We start from the raw sequence: 24,940 nt of genomic DNA, 5'->3' as shown, positions 1-24,940 counted from the left end.
TAAATAAACCCAATAGGGCTGTTCTGCCCCAATAAGGGGTAATTATATCTTAGTTGGGATCAAGTACAGGTACTGTTTTATTATTACAGAGAAAAGGGAATCATTTAACCATTAAATAAACCCATCACTAATCATGAAGCATTTTTAACATGTCTTATTGCAATGAAAGTATCCCTTCAACTTTTTGCAAAAGTCTTTTCTGAACAACTGGCTTTTAAAATGTAATGATGACTGAAATGTGCAGCCATCACTAGAAGGCGCCTCCCTCAGCCAATCACTGGTGCTGTGACTCTACGCCTCATTGGCTATAACGCTCCAGACTATAATTGTAAGTAGAGGAAATGGCCATTCCAGTACTTGTTTCAGGTAAGCTCAGCACAATTAGGACAGAGCGGTACTTTTATGATCAATTAGCCCTAATATAATATTCATTATTACATAGTTTCACTGAATGAGATCAGATCCCAATAATAATCTTTTTTTGCAGACTGGGACTTTCTCCGGAAACCTGAGTAATTGGAAATATTCTTCTGATTACATGGAACGAAAGTGGTGTTAAATGAGTCAAAACCAGCGCGGCGGATTATTCCTTATTCATTTATTGCAGATGAATCTTTTGGCAAACTGATAGCCTGCAAACATTTTATCAGGAACAAAAATAAATAAATTAAAAAAAAAAGATTTTTGTTTAGAGCAAAAAATTTAATTATAATTTACCACTTCGATAATCATAATAAATGACAGAGCAGGCTGTACCCAAAGAGCATACATATTATATATGTAATTACAAAATGAGTGTATTTTATATTCCTTCTCTCTTATAGTTTAGACTCAGTAAGACTCCTTTATCAACACTGGGCAATTTGGCCCATGGGCAGTAACCCATAGCAACCAATCAGTGATTTGCTTTTCTCAGCCAGCTGCAGGCAGAACAATGAATGCAACAATTTGATTGGTTGCCATAGGTTACTGCCCATGGGCCAAATTGCCCAGTGTTGATAAATGACCCCCCCAGTATTTTTTGACAATAGACATGCACCTGGAAACATTTTGTTTCTTTTAGATTTTTTTTTTAAAGAATTTTAAAGATTTTGTGAAAAAAATGTTTTGTATGTTTTACGGATTGAAAATGGAAAAAATCATGTCTTACTTGGGTCCCATGATCTCAAAAAAAATATTGTATATAGGTATAGGACCCGTTATCCAGAATGCTCGGGACCAAGGAAATTCCGGATAAGGGGTCTTCCTGTAATTTGGATCTTGGGTCCTTAAGTCTACTAAAAAATCAATAAAACATTAATTAAACCCAGTAGGATTGTTTTGCAGACAATATGGATTAATTTTTAACCCCTTCTGATTAGTGATGAGCGAATCTGTCCCTAAAAATGCGCGAAATGGCGAAAAATTTGCAAAACGTGTATGTCAAGCGATTTTTTTCTTTTGTCGCCTGTATACAGATATAGGATCCATTATCCAGAATGCTCGGGACCAAGGATATTCCAGATAAGGGGTCTTCCCGTAATTTGGATCTCAGGTCCTTAAGTCTACTAAAAAATCAATAAAACATTAATTAAACCCAGTAGGATTGTTTTGCAGACAATATGGATTAATTTTTAACCCCTTCTGATTAGTGATGGGCGAATCTGTCCCTAAAAATGCGCAAAATGGCGAAAAATTTGCAAAACGTGTATGTCAAGCGATTTTTTCTTTTGTCGCCTGCGTCTTTATTTGTCGCCCGCACCTATTTTGATGCGACTGCACCCATGTTTTTTTATGCGACCGCACCTATTTTGGTGTGACTGTGCCCATTTTGACATGACCGCAACTCTTTTTGACGCGCAATTAATTTTTTGGCAGCAAATTTTCTCACAAGTTTCGTGGAACAATTCGCCAATGGCAAAATGCGGAAATTCGCTGCAAATCTATGCCTGGCGAAAAGATTTGCTCATAGTGATCCTAATCAGCATATGATCATTCGGATTCGGTTCGGGATTCGGCCGAATCCTGCTGGGTGGGTTCAGAGGTTCTGCCGAATCCATAAAATTGGGTTTGGTGCATCCTTAATGGTAACGCAAGTACCTTCAATCAAAGTGGTTTTACATGCAACTGACTGTGGGGGAAAAAAAAGTTTCCCACTGCCCTTGTGGGTATAAATCAAAACAAGCCCCGAATAAAGTTCTGAAGAACCGCCAGTCCGGGTTTTCTGATACTTGTGTCAACTTGGCGGACAATGTCCATCTGCTTCACCCAGTTGAACGCCATTCATTCTTTCCTCACGGTTGTGCTATTAACATTGAATTCGTGTTTTTGACTCAGTTCAACTTCTTTTATTTTTTAAATGTTATTGTGTAATTTTAAAATTCAAGTTAGATTTTGGCAGACAAAAAAAAATTTCCAGTCGAATGCTATTTTTGTGGAATTGAGTCTTTTTGTGGATCAAACATGGGTTTTTAACACAACTAAGTTCATTTGAGTTATTTTTGAGACTCAAAAAGACTTCTAGTTTTATTAATCTGGCTCCCCAAATGAGGTAACTCCCAGCATATTTTTAGTATAGTTATAGGATCTATTATCCAAAATACTTGGGACATGGGGGTTCCAGATAAGGGATCTTTCTGTAATTTGGATCTCCATACCTTACATCAGGGGTCCCCAACCTTTCTTACTCGTGAGCCACAGTCCAATGTAAAAAGACTTGGGGAGCAACACAAGCACCCTAAAAGTTCATGGAGGAGCCAAATAAGGGCTGTGATTGGCTATTAGGGGCCTCTATGCACCCTATCAGCTTACAGGGGCTTTATTTGGTAGGAAATCTTGTTTTTATTCAACCAAAACTTGCCCCCAAGTCAGGAATTCAAAAATAACTCCCTGGTTTGGGGGCACTGAGAGCAACACCCAAGGGGCTGGGGAGCCACATGTTCCCCCCGAGCCACTGGTTGGGGATCACTGGGTTACATCATGCAGCTCATAGGAAAAAAAGTACAAACATTGATTTAAAAAAAAAAAGGAATTATTTGCATAAATTTGAGTCTTTGGGTTTTTCATTATTCGAAGCTTTCTAAATATTGGGTTCCTAGACTAGTGATCCCATATCTGTAGTACAGGTATAGGATATGTTATCCGGAAACCCGATATCCAGAAAGCTCCAAATTACGGAGAGCCTCTCTCCCATAGACTCCATTTTAATCAAATAATTCAGATTTTTAAAATAAAAACAGTACCTGTACTTGATCCCAACTAAGATATAATTACCCCTTATTGGGGCAGAACAGTCCTATTGGGTTTATTTAATGGTTAAATGATTCCCTTTTCTCTATAATATTAAAACAGTACCTGTACTTGATCCCAACTAAGATATAATTACCCCTTATTGGGGGCAGAACAGCCCTATTGGGTTTATTTAATGGTTAAATGATTCCCTTTTCTCTGTAATAATAAAACAGTACCTGTACTTGATCCCAACTAAGATATAATTACCCCTTATTGGGGGCAGAACAGCCCTATTGGGTTTATTTAATGGTTAAATGATTCCCTTTTCTCTGTAATAATAAAACAGTACCTGTACTTGATCCCAACTAAGATATAATTACCCCTTATTGGGGGCAGAACAGCCCTATTGGGTTTATTTAATGGTTAAATGATTCCCTTTTCTCTATAATAATAAAACAGTACCTGTACTTGATCCCAACTAAGATATAATTACCCCTTATTGGGGGCAGAACAGCCCTATTGGGTTTATTTAATGGTTAAATGATTCCCTTTTCTCTGTAATAATAAAACAGTACCTGTACTTGATCCCAACTAAGATATAATTACCCCTTATTGGGGCAGAACGGCCCTATTGGGTTTATTTCATGGTTAAATGATTCCCTTTTCTCTGTAATAATAAAACAGTACCTGTACTTGATCCCAACTAAGATATAATTACCCCTTATTGGGGCAGAACAGCCCTATTGGGTTTATTTCATGGTTAAATGATTCCCTTTTCTCTGTAATAATAAAACAGTACCTGTATTTGATCCCAACTAAGATATAATTACCCCTTACTGAATGTAAAATAATCCTATTTGGTTTAATTAATGTTTTACTGATTTTTTAGTAGACTTAAGGTATGAAGATCCAAAATACGGAAAGACCCCTTATCCGGAATACCTTTGGTCCCGAGCATTCTGGATAATGGGTCCTATACCTGTACTAGTAGCTTATTTTTTTATCGAGATATAATGACAATAGTCATTGGTACGGTACCATTGCATTTCTGTTGCCAAACAAATTGCAGAGTAGAAGATACTCCTAGTGGGTGAAATAATAGAGGTCACGGTATAATAATTAAAGGGGAGCTGTCACCCTAAGAAATCCTTTTGAATCAGGTTAGTAGAGCAAAATAAACTTTACTTACACTATTTCACTGATTGAATTTATTTTCCCTTCAGTCTTGGAATTTACAGTCACAGCCAGCAGGGCGGCGCCATTTTGTGATCACTGTTATTAAGGCAAAGCTTTGTATCCCCCCAAAATCTTATGCATTTGACATCGGGGGGATATCTAGGAAGGGCTGAAGGGAAAGTTAAAGCAATTGTTATTAAAAATCTGAGCTGTCAATCATATATTGCCTGTCCCCGCCTCTATGCCTGCGGCATAGAGGCGGGGCAGGCAATATATGATTGACAGCTCAGATTTTTAATTACATTTATAACAGGTATGGATTATTTAATGAAAAAAAGAATTTGGGTTTCATGTTTAATCTTCAAAGGACTTTTATGATACAACTTTTTATGTGTGGGCAACAGCTCCCCTTTAATAATACATAAGGCAACATTTGTTTACTATTAACATAAATACCAATAAAACAATACAAATCTGGGCTACAGACATATCCATACTCTTGGGGTTCCCCGTCACCTTTCTGCTCTTCCGCCCAACCATCAGCTTCACCAGCACAGCAATACTTAGCTCCTTTTGAAGTCCATCCCTTGTAGCCTCCTCTTAAATCCCACATGATAAAAATGAATTCTTAACGATCTCTCTGTACCTGGAGTCTAATTACAGACTATCTGCTCGCGCTCCAGCTCACAGTACGCTGCCTGTCTCATCAAGTGGATTTTTCACTAATTGACCTGTTTTAATGCCTTCAATCTGATCATGTTCAGATCTCCTTCCATCAAAACCTTCAAGCCACTCTTAATTAAAGTGCTTTGAGTCAGTTCAGATATACGTGGGCTATGATCCGGGGGGATAGAGACCCCTCTTCCCAGCTCTTTAGACATGTTATTTTTACTTCTAATGTTTGTATTCTCCTCTCCTTGTTCTAGAAATGGTGCTTAGTAATATGTTCAGTACATACATAGTACATTTACTAACCACCGTGGCTTCAGCCAACAGAAAAAAACCCCAAACCATGGAAAGCTAAAAGTGCTTGTTAATGTTACATCATTGCAGTTGAATTGGATGATATAGATCAGTGCTGTCCAACTGGCGGCCCGCGGGCCGCATGCAGCCCTCAACCCCCCTCTGTGTGGCCCCCCACCTGTCTGGCTGCTTTTGTTTACCTTTGTGTAAGCTTTAAATGGTATCAGTACTGAGATTAACTGGCCCCCTGCATGGTTCTCACCTCAGATTCAGGCTGTAATCCCTCTGTATTGTTTAAATATGTAATCCCCTGTGTTGTTCACACCTTTTAATCTCTGCATTGTTCACCCCCTGCAGTGTTCACACCTCAGGCTCAGGCTGTAATCACCCACATTGTTCACCTCTTCACACCTCAGACATTGTATGTACTGCCTGACCTATGCTGCCTGTGTATAGGCAGCATAGGGTAGGCAGAGTATGGCACATAGGCAGCATAGGGCAGGCAGAGTATGGCACATAGGCAGCATAGGGTAGGCAGAGTATGGCACATAGGCAGCATAGGGCAGGCAGAGTGCTGCCTGTGTGTGCCATACTCTGCCTACCCTATGCTGCCTGTGGGAGGTGAACCTGGCAGGGGGTTTGTTGTGGGAGTTTGTTAGTAGTTGGAAATAGCCAATAAATGGTCCCTAAGGTGTGTAATTATATGCTGGGGGTTGCTGTGCTATCCACAGGGGAGGAGGAGGCATATGGATTTAAGGGTGTGTCTTAATATGACATAATATAATTCTTTAACATATGAATGATGTATCATATCCCTGCAGCGACCACTGTGATAAAATGGGTGTGGTTTAAAATGGGGGAGTGGCCAACACTGGCTTCCATTAGCGGCCCTCCACCATGTATGCGAGAGAAATTCCGGCCCTCGGCACCGCAGAAGTTGGACAGCACTGATATAGATATTTAACACTTCAATAACATATATGTTCCTATAGCTTCAGCTGCTATTAATTAGTGTTAATGGTTAGTGATTAGGGATGTAGCGAACATCGCCAAAAATGTTCGCAGACCCGTTCGCAAAACTCGCGAATATTCGTGAACTTTGCGAACCCCATAGACTTCAATGGGAAGGCGAACTTTAAAACCTAGAAAAGCCATTTCTGGCCAGAAAACTGATTTTAAAGTTGTTTAAAGGGTGCCACGACCTGGACAGTGACATGCAGGAGGGGGATCAAGGGCAAAAACTTCTCTGAAAAATACTTTGTAAAAAAAACGCCAAAAAAAAAAACGCCAAAAAAAAAAACGCCAAAAAATAACGCCAAAAAAAACCGCAAGCTATTCCTATGTATACGCAAAGGCGAAAACCGAAGCAAAAAAACGCGGCGGAAAAAACCGAGGCGCAAAAAAAACGGCAGCGAACCCAAAATGGCGAACATCGCCAAAAGTTCGCAAATTTCCGCGTTCACGAACACCCGATGTTCGCGCGAATTAGTTCGCCGGCGAACAGTTCGCTACATCTCTATTAGTGATGAGCGAATCTGTCCCATTTCGCTTTTCCATAAAATTTGCGAAACGGCAAGAAAATTTGCAAAATGGCGAAAAATTCATGAAATATGAGCAATTTTTTTCGCCCGCATCTTTTTTTTTTTGTCGCCAGCATCTTTTTTGCCTTTTTTGGCGTGACCACGCCCGATGCTTACTAGGATCTTTCTTACTAGGATCGGATGTGCCGGTCTGATAATAGTTTTTATGTTATTGATTTGGCTGTGTACCCCACTTTATGCAATTTTTTTGCAGACACTGAAAGGACTGATATATTCCTCTCTTTCTCTATATGTATATATAGTACCAGGCCAAAAGTTAAGGGTGTCCAAGGAACAAGGCAAACCCCATGCCACCCCACGATTGCTCTGCGCTCTTCAGCACACCTTAGCCCCAACTGACCATGGCAGCCATCAGCAGTACCAAGTCCTGTGGTGCAAGAAACCCTTGCCCCCCACTGGACTGGAGGTAAAGAACGGCTGGAACTAGGGGTAGGCAGGCCTAGTACCCCCTCGCCACCATTGTGTTCTAGGCTAGTAAAGAACACATTTTTTCACCAGGCATGGATTCACAGCAAATTTCCGCATTTCTCCATTTTGTTTCTCAAAACTTCAGGCAAAATACGGCGTAAAAAAATTTGTGAATAGCGATGAGCACATTTTTTTCGCCAGGCATGGATTCGCAGTGAATTTCCGCATTTCGTGATTGGCGAATTGTTTCCCCAAATGTCCGTGAAAACTCCGCGCTGAAAAATTCGTCATGTGTCAAAATTTTTTTGCTGCGTGTCAAATTGGACACGGTAACATCTAAATGGTCGCGTCAAAAAAGGGTGCAAACGTGTCAAAAAAGGGCACGGTCACATTAAAAAAAGGATGAACAAATGCGTTTTGCCAATTTTTCACCATTTCCCAAATTTTCTTGCCATTTCACGAATTGTAGGGCGAAGCGAAACGGGACAGATTCGCTCATCACTATTTGTGAAGAATCAAAAGTTGTGATCACTTCAAAATAGGTGCGGTCACATCAAATTGCCACGGTTGTGTCAAAATAGGTGTGGTCACGTCAACATGGGTGTGGCCACTTCAAAATGGGCGTGTCATAAAAAAAGTTGTGTGACAAACAAGTTTCGTGCATTTTTCTGTCATTTAACGAATTTTCCGGCAAAGTGAAACGGGACAGATTTGCTCATCACTATTCGGTCTTCCCATAGTTTCATATATACATATATATATCCAAAAAAATGTGTTATTTCTAGATTCTAACTGCACAGTAGAGTACCAAATGTCTATCATTTGTATAATGGTTTGCACCAATGGGTTTTAGTTTGTGCCAGAGGATAATTAGCGATGAGCGAATTTTTGCGCCAGGCATGGATCCGCAGCGAATTTCCACATTTCGCCATTGGCAGCGGAAAAATGTGTCACGTCAAAACATTTCGTCGCGCGTCAAATTGGGCACGGTTGTGTCAAAATTGGGCGTAGTACAAAAAAAACGCAAACAACAACAACAAAAAAAAGACGCGGGTGTCCAAAAAAGATGCAGGAGACAAAAAAGATGCGGTCGACAAAAAAGAATTGCGCGACAAATGTGTTTTGTGAATTTTTTGTCGTTTTGTGAATTTTATGGCGAAACGGGACAGATTTTCTCATCACTAATGGTAATATAACAGTATCTGGGGCATATCCTCTCAAGTCTTCCATTCTCTTTATATTCTTCACTAACAACGATAATAACGGTACCCGCTTGTCTCACTAAAGTAAAAACCAAATAAACCTAAGAATATAAATATATCCAATTCTTCTTATATCAAACCGCAGGCCGCCAGAGATTCTTTTTTTTTTATCAACTTTGCTGCATATTTTTACAATTAAATCGGAATTTCGGAGCAATAAAATGTTTATTTTCATGCAAGCCAGGTGCGGGCGGTGTATGATTTATGCAGTAAGTGAAAGCCAAAGTGCTGCGTAGGAGCTGTCATTGGCAACTTCACAGCTTCCTGCAAGGTCTCTAAGGATGCGCTGAACTTTAAACAGCATCCCAGCAGTTGTTTTGTAATGTATGTTAATGATATATATCTGAATATGCTGGGAGAGAATTTTAATGAATCCTTAGGTAAAAGTGTGTCAGAAAGCTAATGTGAATCCTTAATCATCTTTTTCTGTCCCGGAGGAGAACGAACATTAATACGGCAGCGCTGAGCTTTAAAGTTGGTCTAAATATATCACTGAGAAATGTGATTAAGTCTGTGCTGTTTGCAGTGAGAGGGATGGGATGTCGGTGTCTGGTTGCTCTTTAGGGCCGTGGTACAAACTATGTTTTCTTAGGGGCTGATTCATCAAAGTACGAGTTCGAATCCTGAAATGGGTAAAATTCAGATTAGATACAATAATTTCTGATGATCGGAAATGTCAAGAAAATGCTTACGAAAAAATCGTATTAGTCACGATAATATCGTATTGGCGATCCGAAAGTCACAAAATTTTTGTATCCAAACGTCATAAACCTTTCTGATTTTGATCCTTCAGTGCATGATTTTGGAAGCCTCCCATAGGGCTCAATGGCACTCTGCAGCTCCAACCCGGCCCAAGGAAAGCCTCCCATAGGGCTCAATGGCACTCTGCAGCTCCAACCCGGCCCAAGGAAGGTCTCCCATAGGGCTCAATGGCACTCTGCAGCTCCAACCCGGCCCAAGGAAAGCCTCCCATAGGGCTCAATAGCACTCTGCAGCTCCAACCCGGCCCAAGGAAGGTCTCCCATAGGGCTCAATGGCACTCTGCAGCTCCAACCCGGCCCAAGGAAGGTCTCCCATAGGGCTCAATGGCACTCTGCAGCTCCTACTCGGCCCAAGGAAGGTCTCCCATAGGGCTCAATGGCACTCTGCAGCTCCAACCCGGCCCAAGGAAAGTCTCCCATAGGGCTCAATGGCACTCTGCAGCTCCAACCCGGCCCAAGGAAAGTCTCCCATAGGGCTCAATGGCAGCTCCAACCTGGCCCAAGGAAAGTCACCATATCGAAGCTTGAATGAATCACAAACTTTCCTACTCGTTATGACAATACGATTTTGTTGCGTCATTTTTGACGTGCAGTAAGAAAAAGTCACGCAAATTAGTGAAAAAATCGACGAAAATACGCAAGTTTCGAAAAATTACATTTAAATTGTTAAATTGTTAAATAACAAGTTTCAGTAAAAATTGTAGGGAAACACAAAAGATTGGAATGCTGAAATCAATGAATGGTGAAAGTTTTGGAAAATCTGTAATAAAGAAATAACGAAAATTGGAAATTCTGTTTTCCCACAAGATCCATGACCACCAGTGCTGGAATAACATGTTAGGGGTATACAGAAAAGGGTAAATTGCTGTGTGTAGGGGGAAGTAGCTGAAAATATAAAATATCCAAAAACAGTCATAGCAATAATAAATGATTATATTTATCACATTTGATTTGATTTACATTTAGGGGCAGATTTATCAAAATGTTTAGAGCTTAATACATTAAAGGAGACATATCCTATAAAAATGATGAATGTACCAGTGAATTATACTCCTCTAGATATAGAAGGATTGTGCTTAAAAAAGTTGTGTTTCAGACTGATTTATTAGGAAATTCCACCAAAACCCCACTAGTCCCGCCCATCTGTTCCACTTCCTGTTGGCTGAGTTCTCTCAATGTGGAGGGAGGGAGGCGGCTCTCAGTACACTGCACTGTAGGATAGGAACCAATCAGCAGCTAGGCTGACCTGATAGGGAAATTAAGCCTGTCCAGAGTTGGATTGGGATGCCAGGGGCCCACCAAAAAACCATAGACCATGGGCTCACTCTCCAAACTACTTTTCATCCACTTCTTACTCAGTCTCTATATTTTCCTAGTTGTTTTTATCTTTACATACTATAATCTATTCTTCTATATATTTGGTGCTTTGTTCCCATAGAAAAATAAGTAATGACCATTAATTAGCCCCAATGACTAGAAGCAGGAGGGCCCACTTACACCTGGGCCCACCGGGAATTTTCCTGGTATCCCTGTGGGCCAGTCCGACACTGAGCCTGTCTGTGCAAAGCTGTGATTGGCTATCCCCTTCTACTGTGCTTTGGGCAGGGACCATTAGGACACTCCCACCCCTCATTTGAAACTTGGACAGAGAACTGAGAGGACCTATAGGGAACTCTAATAGAGAGGCCATTTTTACAGACTGTATTCAATTTAAGACCAATGTGAAACCAGCACCATATATTATTCATAATTGCCTTCAATTCATCCATTTTGTCTACTTTAAAACTCACCCACGTTGTATTCATTCCTACGGGATTATTAGAAGTGTATTTATTTTATTCTTAACGTTCACCTGCTGATAAATATGTTTCCAAAAAACCCATAGGAATGAATAGAACGTGGCCACATTTTTAGGTATTAATCTCCAAACGTGCATTTTTATACATCTCTCCCCTATTCTCTTGCTTTAATAACTTGGGAAAATGAGATATTGTCCTTGGATTTAACAATAGTTTTATCTCTTTGCATCAAATATATCATTAAAAAAAAAAAAAAAAACCCGGCAAATAACAAGGCAAATATAAATACAGAAAGTAAGAATTAAGGGAAACATTATTTATTGCTATGGAGATCATTTTGCAAGTAACGCTCAGCCCCAAATACTGTAATGTTTGTTCATCCTTTATAATAGGGAGGTAATCTGCTCTCTGCTGGGAAGAGATTACAGTAAGCGTTGCATAAATGAATTGCTTGGAAGCAATTCGATAAAAGGTGTTAGAATAGACATCAGCACTGCATAGGGATTAAACGTGTTGCTTATAATTTAAATTCTTTCTGTTTGTAAAGTTCCACTGGCCTCAAATTAGCTACTTATTACCATTGGAAATGCACATATTGAAACTTAATTTAGCAGACATAAAGTATATTTAAAAAACAGCTTCAAAATCTTAATATATAATATATATGCTGGCAATTTATTTTGGAAAAAGGGGTAATTATATCTTAGTTGGGATCAAGTACAGGTACTGTTTTATTATTACAGAGAAAAGGGGATCATTTAACCATTAAATAAACCCAATAGGGCTGTTCTGCCCCCAATAAGGGGTAATTATATCTTAGTTGGGATCAAGTACAGGTACTGTTTTATTATTACAGAGAAAAGGGAATCATTTAACCATTAAATAAACCCAATAGGGCTGTTCTGCCCCAATAAGGGGTAATTATATCTTAGTTGGGATCAAGTACAGGTACTGTTTTATTATTACAGAGAAAAGGGAATCATTTAACCATGAAATAAACCCAATAGGGCTGTTCTGCCCCCAATAAGGGGTAATTATATCTTAGTTGGGATCAAGTACAGGTACTGTTTTATTATTACAGAGAAAAGGGAATCATTTAACCATTAAATAAACCCAATAGGGCTGTTCTGCCCCCAGATTCGCTCATCACTATTCCTGAGTAAACAGCCCTAGATGCTCCCTCAGTTAGTTTAAGATAGCAGCTGCCATTTTAGCTTGGTCTCAGTAGCTTCCGTGCTGCAGCTCTGGCTGCTGGTAGCTCAGATTACACAGAGTTGGGAGGGGGAGCGAATTCTGATGGGAGGGGGTGCAGGAGAAGGGAGGGAAGAGGGAGGGGAGAGGATCAAACTGAGCAGACTCATGCCGTGCCCTGAAGGATTTTTCTGAGAGAGAGGAAGTCTGACACAGAAGAACATGTGTACAGAAAAGAAGAAAATAAATACTGTGTTTCTTTTGATAGAGGACTCCGTGCAGCGTTTCTGTGAGTGCTTATGGCTGTATTTACATAGACCTTTCCGATAAAGCTTACTGAGTTTTTTACCTTTCCTTTTTCTTTAATTTATGATAAATGTGAAAAGAATTAAGCGCGCAGGAAATATTACATGTGTAGCCTAATTAAAGCAGGGAAAAAAACTCGGCCCAAGTAAATCACAGATTACTTTCAAACAAAGACTTTTCTTAGTTTAATGCTAAGTAAAAATGTATTCCCTGGCTTCGTGTTAAAATATATGCTGAATAGATCAGACACCTTCATCTTTTTAAATACAATTCCCCATCATAAGTAATTCAGCATTAAGGTTTTTTTTTTTTTTTAAACTTCTATTGATTTACTGAGAAAGAATAATATCCTTTTGATAAATCGTGGATATTAAATGACTAATGTATCATTTATACTAAATACCTCTTATGCCTTTTTAAAACATGGTCTTCGTCTTTATCCCTTTGAAAAGATCAGATCTTTAAATGACTTTACGTCGCCATGGCAACTGAAAAATTGCTATTGTAATTTGGGGTCTGGAGCAGAAGATGTAACAAAGTTCTAATTGATGAAGTTACCTTAATAGGATCTACCCTTGAGTAATGTATTTAATCTCTTTGGTATCTGAGCCAAAACAAAGGGCTTTTACATGAAAGCAACCGGTTTTATCGAATATCAGATTTTAACTTTTCACAAAGACCTTTGTAAAGACTTTGTCTCCAAAGATAAGAAAAGAAACTGCGATGGTCATTAAAATCATTTTTTTTAATAGATTTGCATCAGATCTCTCCGTCAATAAAAGAGTTATTTTCCTAAAAAATGTTATTTTATTATATATATTTTTATTTATTATATATTATCTTTAATTATGAATCTGTAATTGTTTTTAGATAAGCAATAAACATTTATAGGTGGAACTCGTGTTTATAATTATTACATTATATTAAGTCCAAAAAAAGGAAATAAATCTTTTTTTTTGGATTTATCAGAACTTTCCTTGCTGTCAGGAAAATCGTCTTGACGCTCAGGAAACATTTTGTTGGATCGAAAACATTTGTTCAAGTGAATAAAGATGTCAATTTGTCAGAATGGTTTTGACTGCTTGGAGCATTGGAACCAATACATTTCCGATAGGGTATTAGTGCTCAGCAGAACGATCCTACTGGGTTTAATTGGGTTTAATTAATGTTTAAATGATTTTTTAGTAGAAGTTCTAAATTACAGAAAGACCCCTTATCCAGAAAACCACAGGTCCAGAGCATTCTGGATAACAGGTCCTACCTGTACCAATATCTATGTCATCTTAATTCTTGGGTTTATGGCTCAAGATATGTAAGTGATATAACTCAATATAATTAGAAATAATTTTAGATTAATTTTGACTGCCATTAAGTTAGAGATGTTTAAACTAAAAGTTTTCGGCTATTGGTAATGAGCTGGCGATTGCCTTTTTCATTTTTTATGCTGACAGTTGAACATGACAATGGCAGCGTTAATATTGTCCAAGTTATAATATCATAATCCATTTTTACCCCCCCAACTGTGCTTTCTTGCCCTCCATCAAACTAAGACTTCCACCAATCAATTACATTGAAAAGGCCTCAACTAAAATGTATCAATCATAAGTTCAATCAATATTATTATTATTATTTTTATTATTAACATTTATTTATAAAGCGCCAACATATGTGAAGAAAGCCCTGCCCAAAAGAGCTTAGAATCTACAAGATTCTTGTGAATTAACAATGGGCCCTCCTGACTTGGATGTATAGCCAGGAACCTCCTTAAGCCCCACCTATTTGTGTTGGCCCTACGCAATCACACCCATACTCCAGTCTCCTCCCCTGACACATACTGCACGCTCAAACCCCTGGGCTTCCCTTTACTTTAACTCAACAATTCACCCACCCGAAATGCCCCGAAGTAGGCCAGGGTAAAGGCCGCCTAAAATAATCTGACCTCAAAGTCTGACCTGCAAATACGACCCAAATTCCCCTGGACCCCCTCAAAACCCTCAACAGTCTCCTCCAATCCTTGTGTACCCTCCTTTTTTTAACCCAATAACTGCCTGCCTGATCTCAAAAGACTTGGCAATGTCTCCCCAACCCCTGCGCTTGGAAAGAAAACCCATTGGAGCCACGGACAGTAACAACTGCAACACCATCTCCCCACCTCAATTCCTGTCTGTGCACCTTTACCCCCCCATCTGTGCTTTCTTGCCCTCCATCAAATTAAGACAATAAGACTTGAAACTTGAAAACTTCCACCAATCATTTGCGTTGAAAAGGCCTCAACTAAAATGTATTAATCATAAGTTCAATCAATATTCTTGTGAATTAACAATGGGCCCTCCTGACTTGGATTTATAGCCAGGAACCTCCTTAAGCCCCATGGACAAATCAATCCCCCATCCAATGTTTTCAGTTCAATTAAGCAGCCTCTGCTCCCCCTATTTGTGTTGGCCCTACACAATCACACCCATACTCCAGTCTCCTCCACTGACACATCCTGTATGCTCAAACCCCTGGGCTTCCCTTTGCTTTAACTCAACAATTCACCCAACCAGAATTCCCCGAAGTAGGCCAGTGTAAAAGCCGCCTAAAATAATCTGACCTCAAAGTCTGACCTGCAAATACGACCCAAATTCCCCTAGACCCCCTCCAAACCCTCAACTGAAACTAGCCTCCTCCAATCCTTGTGTACCCTCCCTTTTTCTAACCCAATGACCGACTGCTTGATCTCAAAAGACTTGGTAATGTCTTCCCAACCCTTGAGCTTGAAAAGAAAACCCATTGGAGCCATGCATTCCTGCCAGTAACAACTGCAACACCATCTCCCCACCTCAATTCCTGTCTTTGCGTCCTTTAAAATAGCCTGTCCTCCCTGCCCCCACCCATCAGACAACCTGACTACATTTCCCATAGTCCCACTATCCAAAAACACCTCCCAGGCTTTTCCTAGCTTTGTTGTGGCCCCATTCCCTTGACTCATTCCTTGCTGTGTCCCTGGGGCTCCTTCCCTGATGTACATACTAAGACATGTAACATAATATTAATTGCACCTAAACAAATTTTACCAGGTCTAATAAATCAGTCTTAGAACTCAGTGCTCTTATTAACGTTATTTCCCCAGGGGGTCTCTTGAGATACTGAGGTCCATGCAAAACACTCACTCTGCCTTACCCTCAATATTACCCTGGACATTTATGCTTCTTCAAGTAATGTTCCTTGGCTCTACTGTACAGTAAAATGTTAACCTAATGGAAGTGAGTTTGTAGCTGTGGGTGAAATTAAGCATCTTCTGAGAGGGTTGCACTTAGATTGCATATCAGTAGGTTATTATAACCTCAAAAATGAATTCTTTATGCACTGCGAGATATAAATTGGCCTCGGGCGCCTTGAGTTATCACAAACGATTTAACATGTTTAAACTCAACACATAATCACTATAGGAGTAGTATCTGGCTTGAAAGTGCTCTTATGTTAGACGCGTTTTGAGCAGCATCCTTTACCTCATATATATTTCATGCGGTTCAAAGATTAAGCTTTATACATTTGCTTTAGTTGCAAGATCTTGCCTCAAGGTTATATTGTTCTGCCTTATGGTTTTATAAGTTGCTCCTGCTTTTCATATCAGCCGCAGATTCTACAGCTGTAGAACACAAGATAAAATAAAAAAAATATTATTAAATAGAGTTAGTGAAGTTTTTCTTTTATTCAAAGTGAGATAAATAAGCTAGCCAATCAAATAAAGGCACTTGGTTAAAGTTCCCTGGTCAGTTCCGGACCAACCAGCTGCTTTAGGTGACCCAGCTAGCCAGCTTACTCCGACCCTGCCTCACCCCCCCCCCCAGCAGGGTGTATATGATGATGACGACGGAGGTGGTATAGCGGGATGGGAGGGACTGGGGGTAGGTAGACAAGAGGTAGGTGCCTTGCACACACACCCCCAGCGTTGCGCCATAGGAACATGCCTGTTCTGCCTACTCTAGTTCCGGCTCTGAATTCAGTACATACAAACCAATCATCTACAATACTGACCCCTCCCAACTTCTACTAAACTTAAAAATAACAGAAATGTACTAACAAAAAAGTTTTTTGTAACAAAAACAGGTTTGTATTGTCCATCTCTAACCCAAAGGTTCTCAATCAAAGGGGGTGATTTCCTCAGGCCAGGGATCCCCAACCTTTTCTACCCATGAGACACACTCAAATAAGCCCTATTGGGTTTATTTAATGGTTAAATGATTCCCTTTTCTCTGTAATAATAAAACAGTACCTGTACTTGATCCCAACTAAGATATAATTACCCCTTATTGGGGCAGAACAGCCCTATTGGGTTTATTTCATGGTTAAATGATTCCCTTTTCTCTGTAATAATAAAACAGTACCTGTACTTGATCCCAACTAAGATATAATTACCCCTTATTGGGGCAGAACAGCCCTATTGGGTTTATTTCATGGTTAAATGATTCCCTTTTCTCTGTAATAATAAAACAGTACCTGTACTTGATCCCAACTAAGATATAATTACCCCTTATTGGGGCAGAACAGCCCTATTGGGTTTATTTCATGGTTAAATGATTCCCTTTTCTCTGTAATAATAAAACAGTACCTGTACTTGATCCCAACTAAGATATAATTACCCCTTATTGGGGCAGAACAGCCCTATTGGGTTTATTTCATGGTTAAATGATTCCCTTTTCTCAGTACAGGTATAGGATCCCTTATCTGGAAACCCGTTATCCAGAAAGCTCCGAATTACGGAATGCCTGTCTCCCATAGCCTCCACTTTAATCAAATAATTCAGAATTTTAAAACGGATTTCCTTTTTCTCTGTAGTAATAAAACAGAACCTTGTAATTGATCCTAACAAAGATATAAATAATCCTTATTGGATGCAAAACAATCCCATAAGGTTTAATTAATGTTTTATTGATTCTTTAGTCGATTTAAAGTATGGAGATCCAAATTATGGAAAGACCCCTTATCCGGAATACCCTTGGTCCCAAACATTCTGGATAACAGGTCCTATACTTGTAATAATAAAACAGTACCTGTACTTGATCCCAACTAAGATATAATTACCCCTTATTGGGGCAGAACAGCCCTATTGGGTTTATTTCATGGTTAAATGATTCCCTTTTCTCTGTAATAATAAAACAGTACCTGTACTTGATCCCAACTAAGATATAATTACCCCTTATTGGGGGCAGAACAGCCCTATTGGGTTTATTTAATGGTTAAATGATTCCCTTTTCTCTGTAATAATAAAACAGTACCTGTACTTGATCCCAACTAAGATATAATTACCCCTTATTGGGGGCAGAACAGCCCTATTGGGTTTATTTCATGGTTAAATGATTCCCTTTTCTCTGTAATAATAAAACAGTACCTGTACTTGATCCCAACTAAGATATAATTACCCCTTATTGGGGGCAGAACAGCCCTATTGGGTTTATTTCATGGTTAAATGATTCCCTTTTCTCTGTAATAATAAAACAGTACCTGTACTTGATCCCAACTAAGATATAATTACCCCTTATTGGGGGCAGAACAGCCCTATTGGGTTTATTTCATGGTTAAATGATTCCCTTTTCTCTGTAATAATAAAACAGTACCTGTACTTGATCCCAACTAAGATATAATTACCCCTTATTGGGGGCAGAACAGCCCTATTGGGTTTATTTCATGGTTAAATGATTCCCTTTTCTCTGTAATAATAAAACAGTACCTGTACTTGATCCCAACTAAGATATAATTACCCCTTATTGGGGGCAGAACAGCCCTATTGGGTTTATTTCATGGTTAAATGATTCCCTTTTCTCTGTAATAATAAAACAGTACCTGTACTTGATCCCAACTAAGATATAATTACCCCTTATTGGGGCAGAACAGCCCTATTGGGTTTATTTCATGGTTAAATGATTCCCTTTTCTCTGTAATAATAAAACAGTACCTGTACTTGATCCCAACTAAGATAAAAAATAATCCTTATTGGATGCAAAACAATCCTATTAGGGTTAATTAATGTTTTATTGATTTTTTAGTAGACTTAAGGTATGGAGATCCAAATTATGGAAAGACCACTTATCTGGAATACCCTTGGTCCCGAGCATTCTGGATAATGGGTCCTATACCTGTACCACACAAAATAATAACGTAAGGTGATAGGGGCATCTTTAATCATTTGCTTTTCTGCAATAGAGCTATTATTACTCTATCCTTATATTATTATTCCAGATAGTTCAGATAATCAGTTTACTTAACATTTATACACCCAGGGCATACGGCTGTAGATAAAGATACATTTAAAAAAAGCTAATCAAGCCGAAATGTTGAAGCATCATTTGCACTTTTCCTGAAGGACCTCTTCATCAGCACCCTTTCTCAAGTTCCTTGACTTTTCTAAAATAATACAAATTTCATTTTCAAATAGCGCACTCCTCATCATACGGCATTGGAGTGAGGATTATAGAGTAAAAAAAACACACCTTCCGCCATGTATTTCAGCTACCCCCCAAACTATGGTAATTTATGCCCGGGAACAGCTTGTCTTCCATTAACACGGAGCAACAATTATTAATAGCGCCGATAGACTTTTTGGAACAAGGCTAGAAACGCTCGTTCCGTGTGTAATTAAAGAAAATAAGAACTGCGGAATGTTGTATATTCCCTGCAGATCGGGAACTAAATAATTCATGACAATTGTGTTATTTTTGTAATCAGCCTTTATATTTCCTTTAATGCATTTAATATAGAAAGCCTAGAATCAAATAAACAGCACAATGATACGAAAGGCAAAGATGTGACATTGCTTGTTGTTTGTTATAATTAAAGACAGCACCAGTTAATAATAAATCATTTATATGTATAATCATTGCATACACTGTCAATAGATGTTTTTCCCTTTTCTCTGTATTAATAACACAGTCAGGGCCGCCATCAGGGGGGCACAGGGGGTACAGCCGTCCCGGGCCCGGACAATTTTAACCTTAAAAGGGGGCCCGGCGCTGCTACAGTTTTCTTAGCTCGGGCCCCCTTAAATTTATTCCGGGCCCCCTGTCATTGGTGGTCAGCAGGTGATCCTATTGGTCGCGCCCCTTGCGTACATGCACGTCAGTACGCCCGGGGCGCAACCTTATAAAAGGGCCTGTCTTCTGCCGGCACTCAGAAGTGCAGAGGCTTCGCCAAGGAGGAACCGGAGGAACGCGAAGCTGCCGCTAAAGACGCCGGGGGCTGGGCTGTGCTGTGCTGTTCCATTCCGTTCCATGCTGTGCTGGCTACCAATGTACTTGGGGAGGGGGACCTGCTGGCTACCAATGTACTTGGGGAGGGGGACCTGCTGGCTACCAATGTACTTGGGGGGGGGGGCTGCTGGCTACCAATGTACTTGGGGGGGGGCTGCTGGCTACCAATGTACTTGGGGAGGGGGCCTTGCTGGCTACCAATGTACTTGGGGGGGGGGGCTGCTGGCTACCAATGTACTTGGGGGGCCCTGCTGGCTACCAAGGTACTTGGGGAGGGGGACCTGCTGGCTACCAATGTACTTGGGGGGGGGCTGCTGGCTACCAATGTACTTGGGGAGGGGGCCTTGCTGGCTACCAATGTACTTGGGGGGGGGCTGCTGGCTACCAATGTACTTGGGGAGGGGGCCCTGCTGGCTACCAATGTACTTGGGGGGGGGCTGCTGGCTACCAATGTACTTGGGGGGGGCCTGCTGGCTACCAATATACTTAGGGGGGGGCTGCTGGCTACCAATGTACTTGGGGGGGGCCCTGCTGGCTACCAATGTACTTGGGGGGGGCCTGCTGGATACCAATGTACTTGGGGGGGGCCTGCTGGCTACCAATGTACTTGGGGAGGGGGCACTGCTGGCTACCAATGTACTTAGGGGGGGGCTGCTGGCTACCAATGTACTAGGGGGGGGGCCCTGCTGGCTACCAATGTACTAGGGGGGGGCACTGCTGGCTACCAATGTACTGGGGGGCACTGCTGGCTACCAATGTACTTGGGGGGGGGCTGCTGGCTAACAATGTACTAGGGGGGGGCCCTGCTGGCTACCAATGTACTTAGGGGGGGGCTGCTGGCTACCAATGTACTTGGGGGGGGGGCCTGCTGGCTACCAATGTACTAGGGGGGGCACTGCTGGCTACCAATGTACTGGGGGGCACTGCTGGCTACCAATGTACTTGGGGGGGCCTGCTGGCTACCAATGTACTTGGGGGGGGGCTGCTGGCTACCAATGTACTGGGGGGCACTGCTGGCTACCAATGTACTGGGGGGGCCACTGCTGGCTACCAATGTACTGGGGGGGCCACTGCTGGCTACCAATGTACTGGGGGGGGCACTGCTGGCTACCAATGTACTGGGGGGGCACTGCTGGCTACCAATGTACTGGGGGGGGCACTGCTGGATACCAATGTACTGGGGGGGGCACTGCTGGCTACCATGTATTGGGGGGGGGGGCTGCTGGCTGTGAGTCTTTTGTACTGGTGGGAGGGGGGCCCAGAAAATTTTCTTGTGAGGGGCCCCGTGATTTCTGATGGCGGCCCTGAACACAGTACCTGTACTTGATCCCAACTAAGATATAATTACCCCTTATTGGGGGCAGAACAGCCCTATTGGGTTTATTTAATGGTTAAATGATTCCCTTTTCTCTGTAATAATAAAACAGTACCTGTACTTGATCCCAACTAAGATATAATTACCCCTTATTGGGGGCAGAACAGCCCTATTGGGTTTATTTAATGGTTAAATGATTCCCTTTTCTCTGTAATAATAAAACAGTACCTGTACTTGATCCCAACTAAGATATAATTACCCCTTATTGGGGGCAGAACAGCCCTATTGGGTTTATTTAATGGTTAAATGATTCCCTTTTCTCTGTAATAATAAAACAGTACCTGTACTTGATCCCAACTAAGATATAATTACCCCTTATTGGGGGCAGAACAGCCCTATTGGGTTTATTTAATGGTTAAATGATTCCCATTTCTCTGTAATAATAAAATAGTACCTGTACTTGATCCCAACTAAGATATAATTACCCCTTATTGGGGGCAGAACAGTCCTATTGGGTTTATTTAATGGTTAAATGATTTAAAAAAAAAAAAGATCCCTTATCCGGAAAACTCCAGGTCCCGAGCATTCATGGATAACAGGTCCCGTACCTATATTGGCATATTGGCAGCCATCTCAGCTCATTGTGCCTGATCCTTTTTAAAAAAAGAGCCAGAATTTCACAATGCAACTACTTTCTGATAAGCTATTGTTTCTCCTACTCAATGTTACTGGAGGAGTCATGGTCAGACTTAGGTGTTTTAATATTCTTATATCTACCACCAGGTTGTTCACGGTAAAATGTAGCAATTCAGGCATCTCGGAGCTGTTTTTTTATTACCATCCCTTTGCTCACTTGAAAGGTTGCAGAGGAAACTCACTCCAATTTGCAGCACAGCAGTAAACAGAGAAGATCGTAAACCTTTCTGACTTTGAACCTTCAGTGCATGATTTTGGAAGCCTCCCATAGGGCTCAATGGCACTCTGCAGCTCCAACCCGGCCCAAGGAAAGTCTCCCATAGGGCTCAATGGCACTCTGCAGCTCCAACCCGGCCCAAGGAAAGCCTCCCATAGGGCTCAATGGCACTCTGCAGCTCCAACCCGGCCCAAGGAAAGCCTCCCATAGGGCTCAATGGCACTCTGCAGCTCCAACCCGGCCCAAGGAAAGCCTCCCATAGGGCTCAATGGCACTCTGCAGCTCCAACCCGGCCCAAGGAAAGTCTCCCATAGGACTCAATGGCACTCTGCAGCTCCAACCCGGCCCAAGGAAAGTCTCCCATAGGGCTCAATGGCACTCTGCAGCTCCAACCCGGCCCAAGGAAAGTCTCCCATAGGGCTCAATGGCACTCTGCAGCTCCAACCCGGCCCAAGGAAAGTCTCCCATAGGGCTCAATGGCACTCTGCAGCTCCAACCCGGCCCAAGGAAAGTCTCCCATAGGGCTCAATGGCACTCTGCAGCTCCAACCTGGCCCAAGGAAAGTCACCATACCGAAGCTTGAATGAATCCAAAATTCCAAAATGTACAAAAAAATGGCGCAAATTAATGAAAAAATCACAGAAAATACGCACAGTACGAAAACTTAGAAAAAATACTAATTTTTTTTGTATTTGGAAGCAGTCGTACTTTGATAAATGAGCCCCTTCTGTAGTTAACCTTATAGAACACTATCAGTAAAGTAAAGAAGATAGAAAAGTTTCTGCTTTGTTGCCAATAATGCCAGCGACACGCTTTCCATTCTTTGCAGGTTTTCTGTATTATTTTGTTATTGATCGCTCTCATTGCGGGTTTGTTCCTGCGCTGAAGGATTTTTTTGTTGGTTCCCTTACAATTTTAGCAAATAATATCTGCTAAGTCTCTTGTAAGAACTGGGTTTAGATTCAAAGTTTTAGATAGAATAGCAAATAAAAATCATAAATCACATTGCTCTATGGGTGACAGATTTTTTTTTCTAATTCGAATAAACTCGACTGCTCACTTCTTTATTTATATGGTAAACGTGTCTTTTGACGCGCGACTATTCTTGTGACAATTTTTGGACGCACGGCAAATTTTTCCGCAGCTAATTTTTTCATCCGTTTCGCGAAACAATCTGCCAATGGCGAAACGTGGAAATTCGCAGCGAATCCATGCCTGGCGAAACATTTCGCCCATTACTAATTAGAGATGTAGCGAACTGTTCGCGTATGTTCGCAATTTGGGTTCGCATGGCGTTTTTCTGCTGCGTTTTTTCTCCGCCTAAAAACGCCGCACAAGCCACACATGGCGTTTTTCAGCAAATCCCTTTTCCATGGTGCTAATAGTGCGAAATAGCAAAAAACAATTTATTTCCGCTAGGTCTGCCAGCTGCCTTTGCATATACATAGGAATAGCTTGCGTTTTTGCGCAACGCTGTGTCAACAAAGTATTTTTAAGAGAAATTTTTGCCCTTGATCCCCCTCCTGCATGCCCCTGTCCAGGTCGTGGCACCCTTTAAACAACTTTAAAATCAGTTTTCTGGCCAGAAATGGCTTTTCTAGGTTTTAAAGTTCGCCTTCCCATTGAAGTCTATGGGGTTCGCAAAGTTTGCGAACTTTTTTTTTGAGGTTCGCTACATCCCTATTACTAATGGCCATGCCTTAAGTCTTTTTAAAAACCATTTAAACATGTAATAAACCCAACAGGATTGTTTTGCCTCCAATAAGGATTAATTATTTTATTATTTATAATTGAATTATTTGATTAAAATGGAGTCTATGGGAGATGGCCTTGCCGTAATTAGTAGCTTTCTGGATAACATATTTTCCTGATAACAGATCCCAGAGTTGAAAAAAACTTTTGAACTGAAGAAGCCACTTGGATGAGGGGTGAAACGTATTCAAGAAAAACTCAGAGAAGTCCAGTTGTTCTTAGACTTAATTCTACAAGTTACTGTATATCATGGCCTGGGTGAATGAGAATCTTCATAGACTTAAGGAGGAAAACTTCTCCCTCCAATTTCTTATTGTTGTTTAATTTCCAGGTATTTGGTGCTTAATCCATGCATCAGGCACTGATAATTCATTCACATTTAATGCATTTAATCCAAGAAGAAAGTGAACATAATTATGGGAAGAATAATTACGAGGTGGTGTATGAATTATTGACCAGATGGTATAAAGCACCAGAGGTCTTGCAGAGAGTATTCCCTCATCTACGAGACACATGCCGGGGATCTGAAAGGGCAAAAGGATCAGAATTCCACGTGTGACAAGCCTCTATGTGTTCCAAAAAATAATTCGTAAAAATGTATGACAAAGAAGGAAAAGAATGAAGAAGTAAAACATAAATAAATGGGAAACAAGGATTGGAATTCCTACTTGAGAATGGGCTGTTGTCGAGATAATCTACATGGCACGTGGCGTTTGTTCTTCGTGGAAAAATAAAGTGGTACAAATTCGGGTCCCTGTAACCACATCCCAGTTTGTGCATTCCCCTTCGTTGTGAACAGGGTGTCCTGAGTGCCATAATTAGCGTTGAGCGAATCTGTCGCTTCAGCATAAAATTTGTGAAACGGCGAAAAATTCACGAAACACATTTGCCGCTCAATTTTTTTTGTCGCCCATGTCTTTTTTGTCGCCTGCGCCTATTTTTGTCACCTGCATCTATTTTTTTGTCGCCCATGCTTTTTTGACGGGACTGCGCCTAATTTTGACTCGTGTGCGCTCTTTTTTTACGCGACCATCCGATTTGACGTGACCGTGCC

This window comes from Xenopus tropicalis, chromosome 1 (genome assembly GCF_000004195.4).
Source record: "Xenopus tropicalis strain Nigerian chromosome 1, UCB_Xtro_10.0, whole genome shotgun sequence".
In the NCBI taxonomy this organism is placed as follows: Eukaryota; Metazoa; Chordata; class Amphibia; order Anura; family Pipidae; genus Xenopus; species Xenopus tropicalis.
This window is presented reverse-complemented; position numbering follows the sequence as displayed.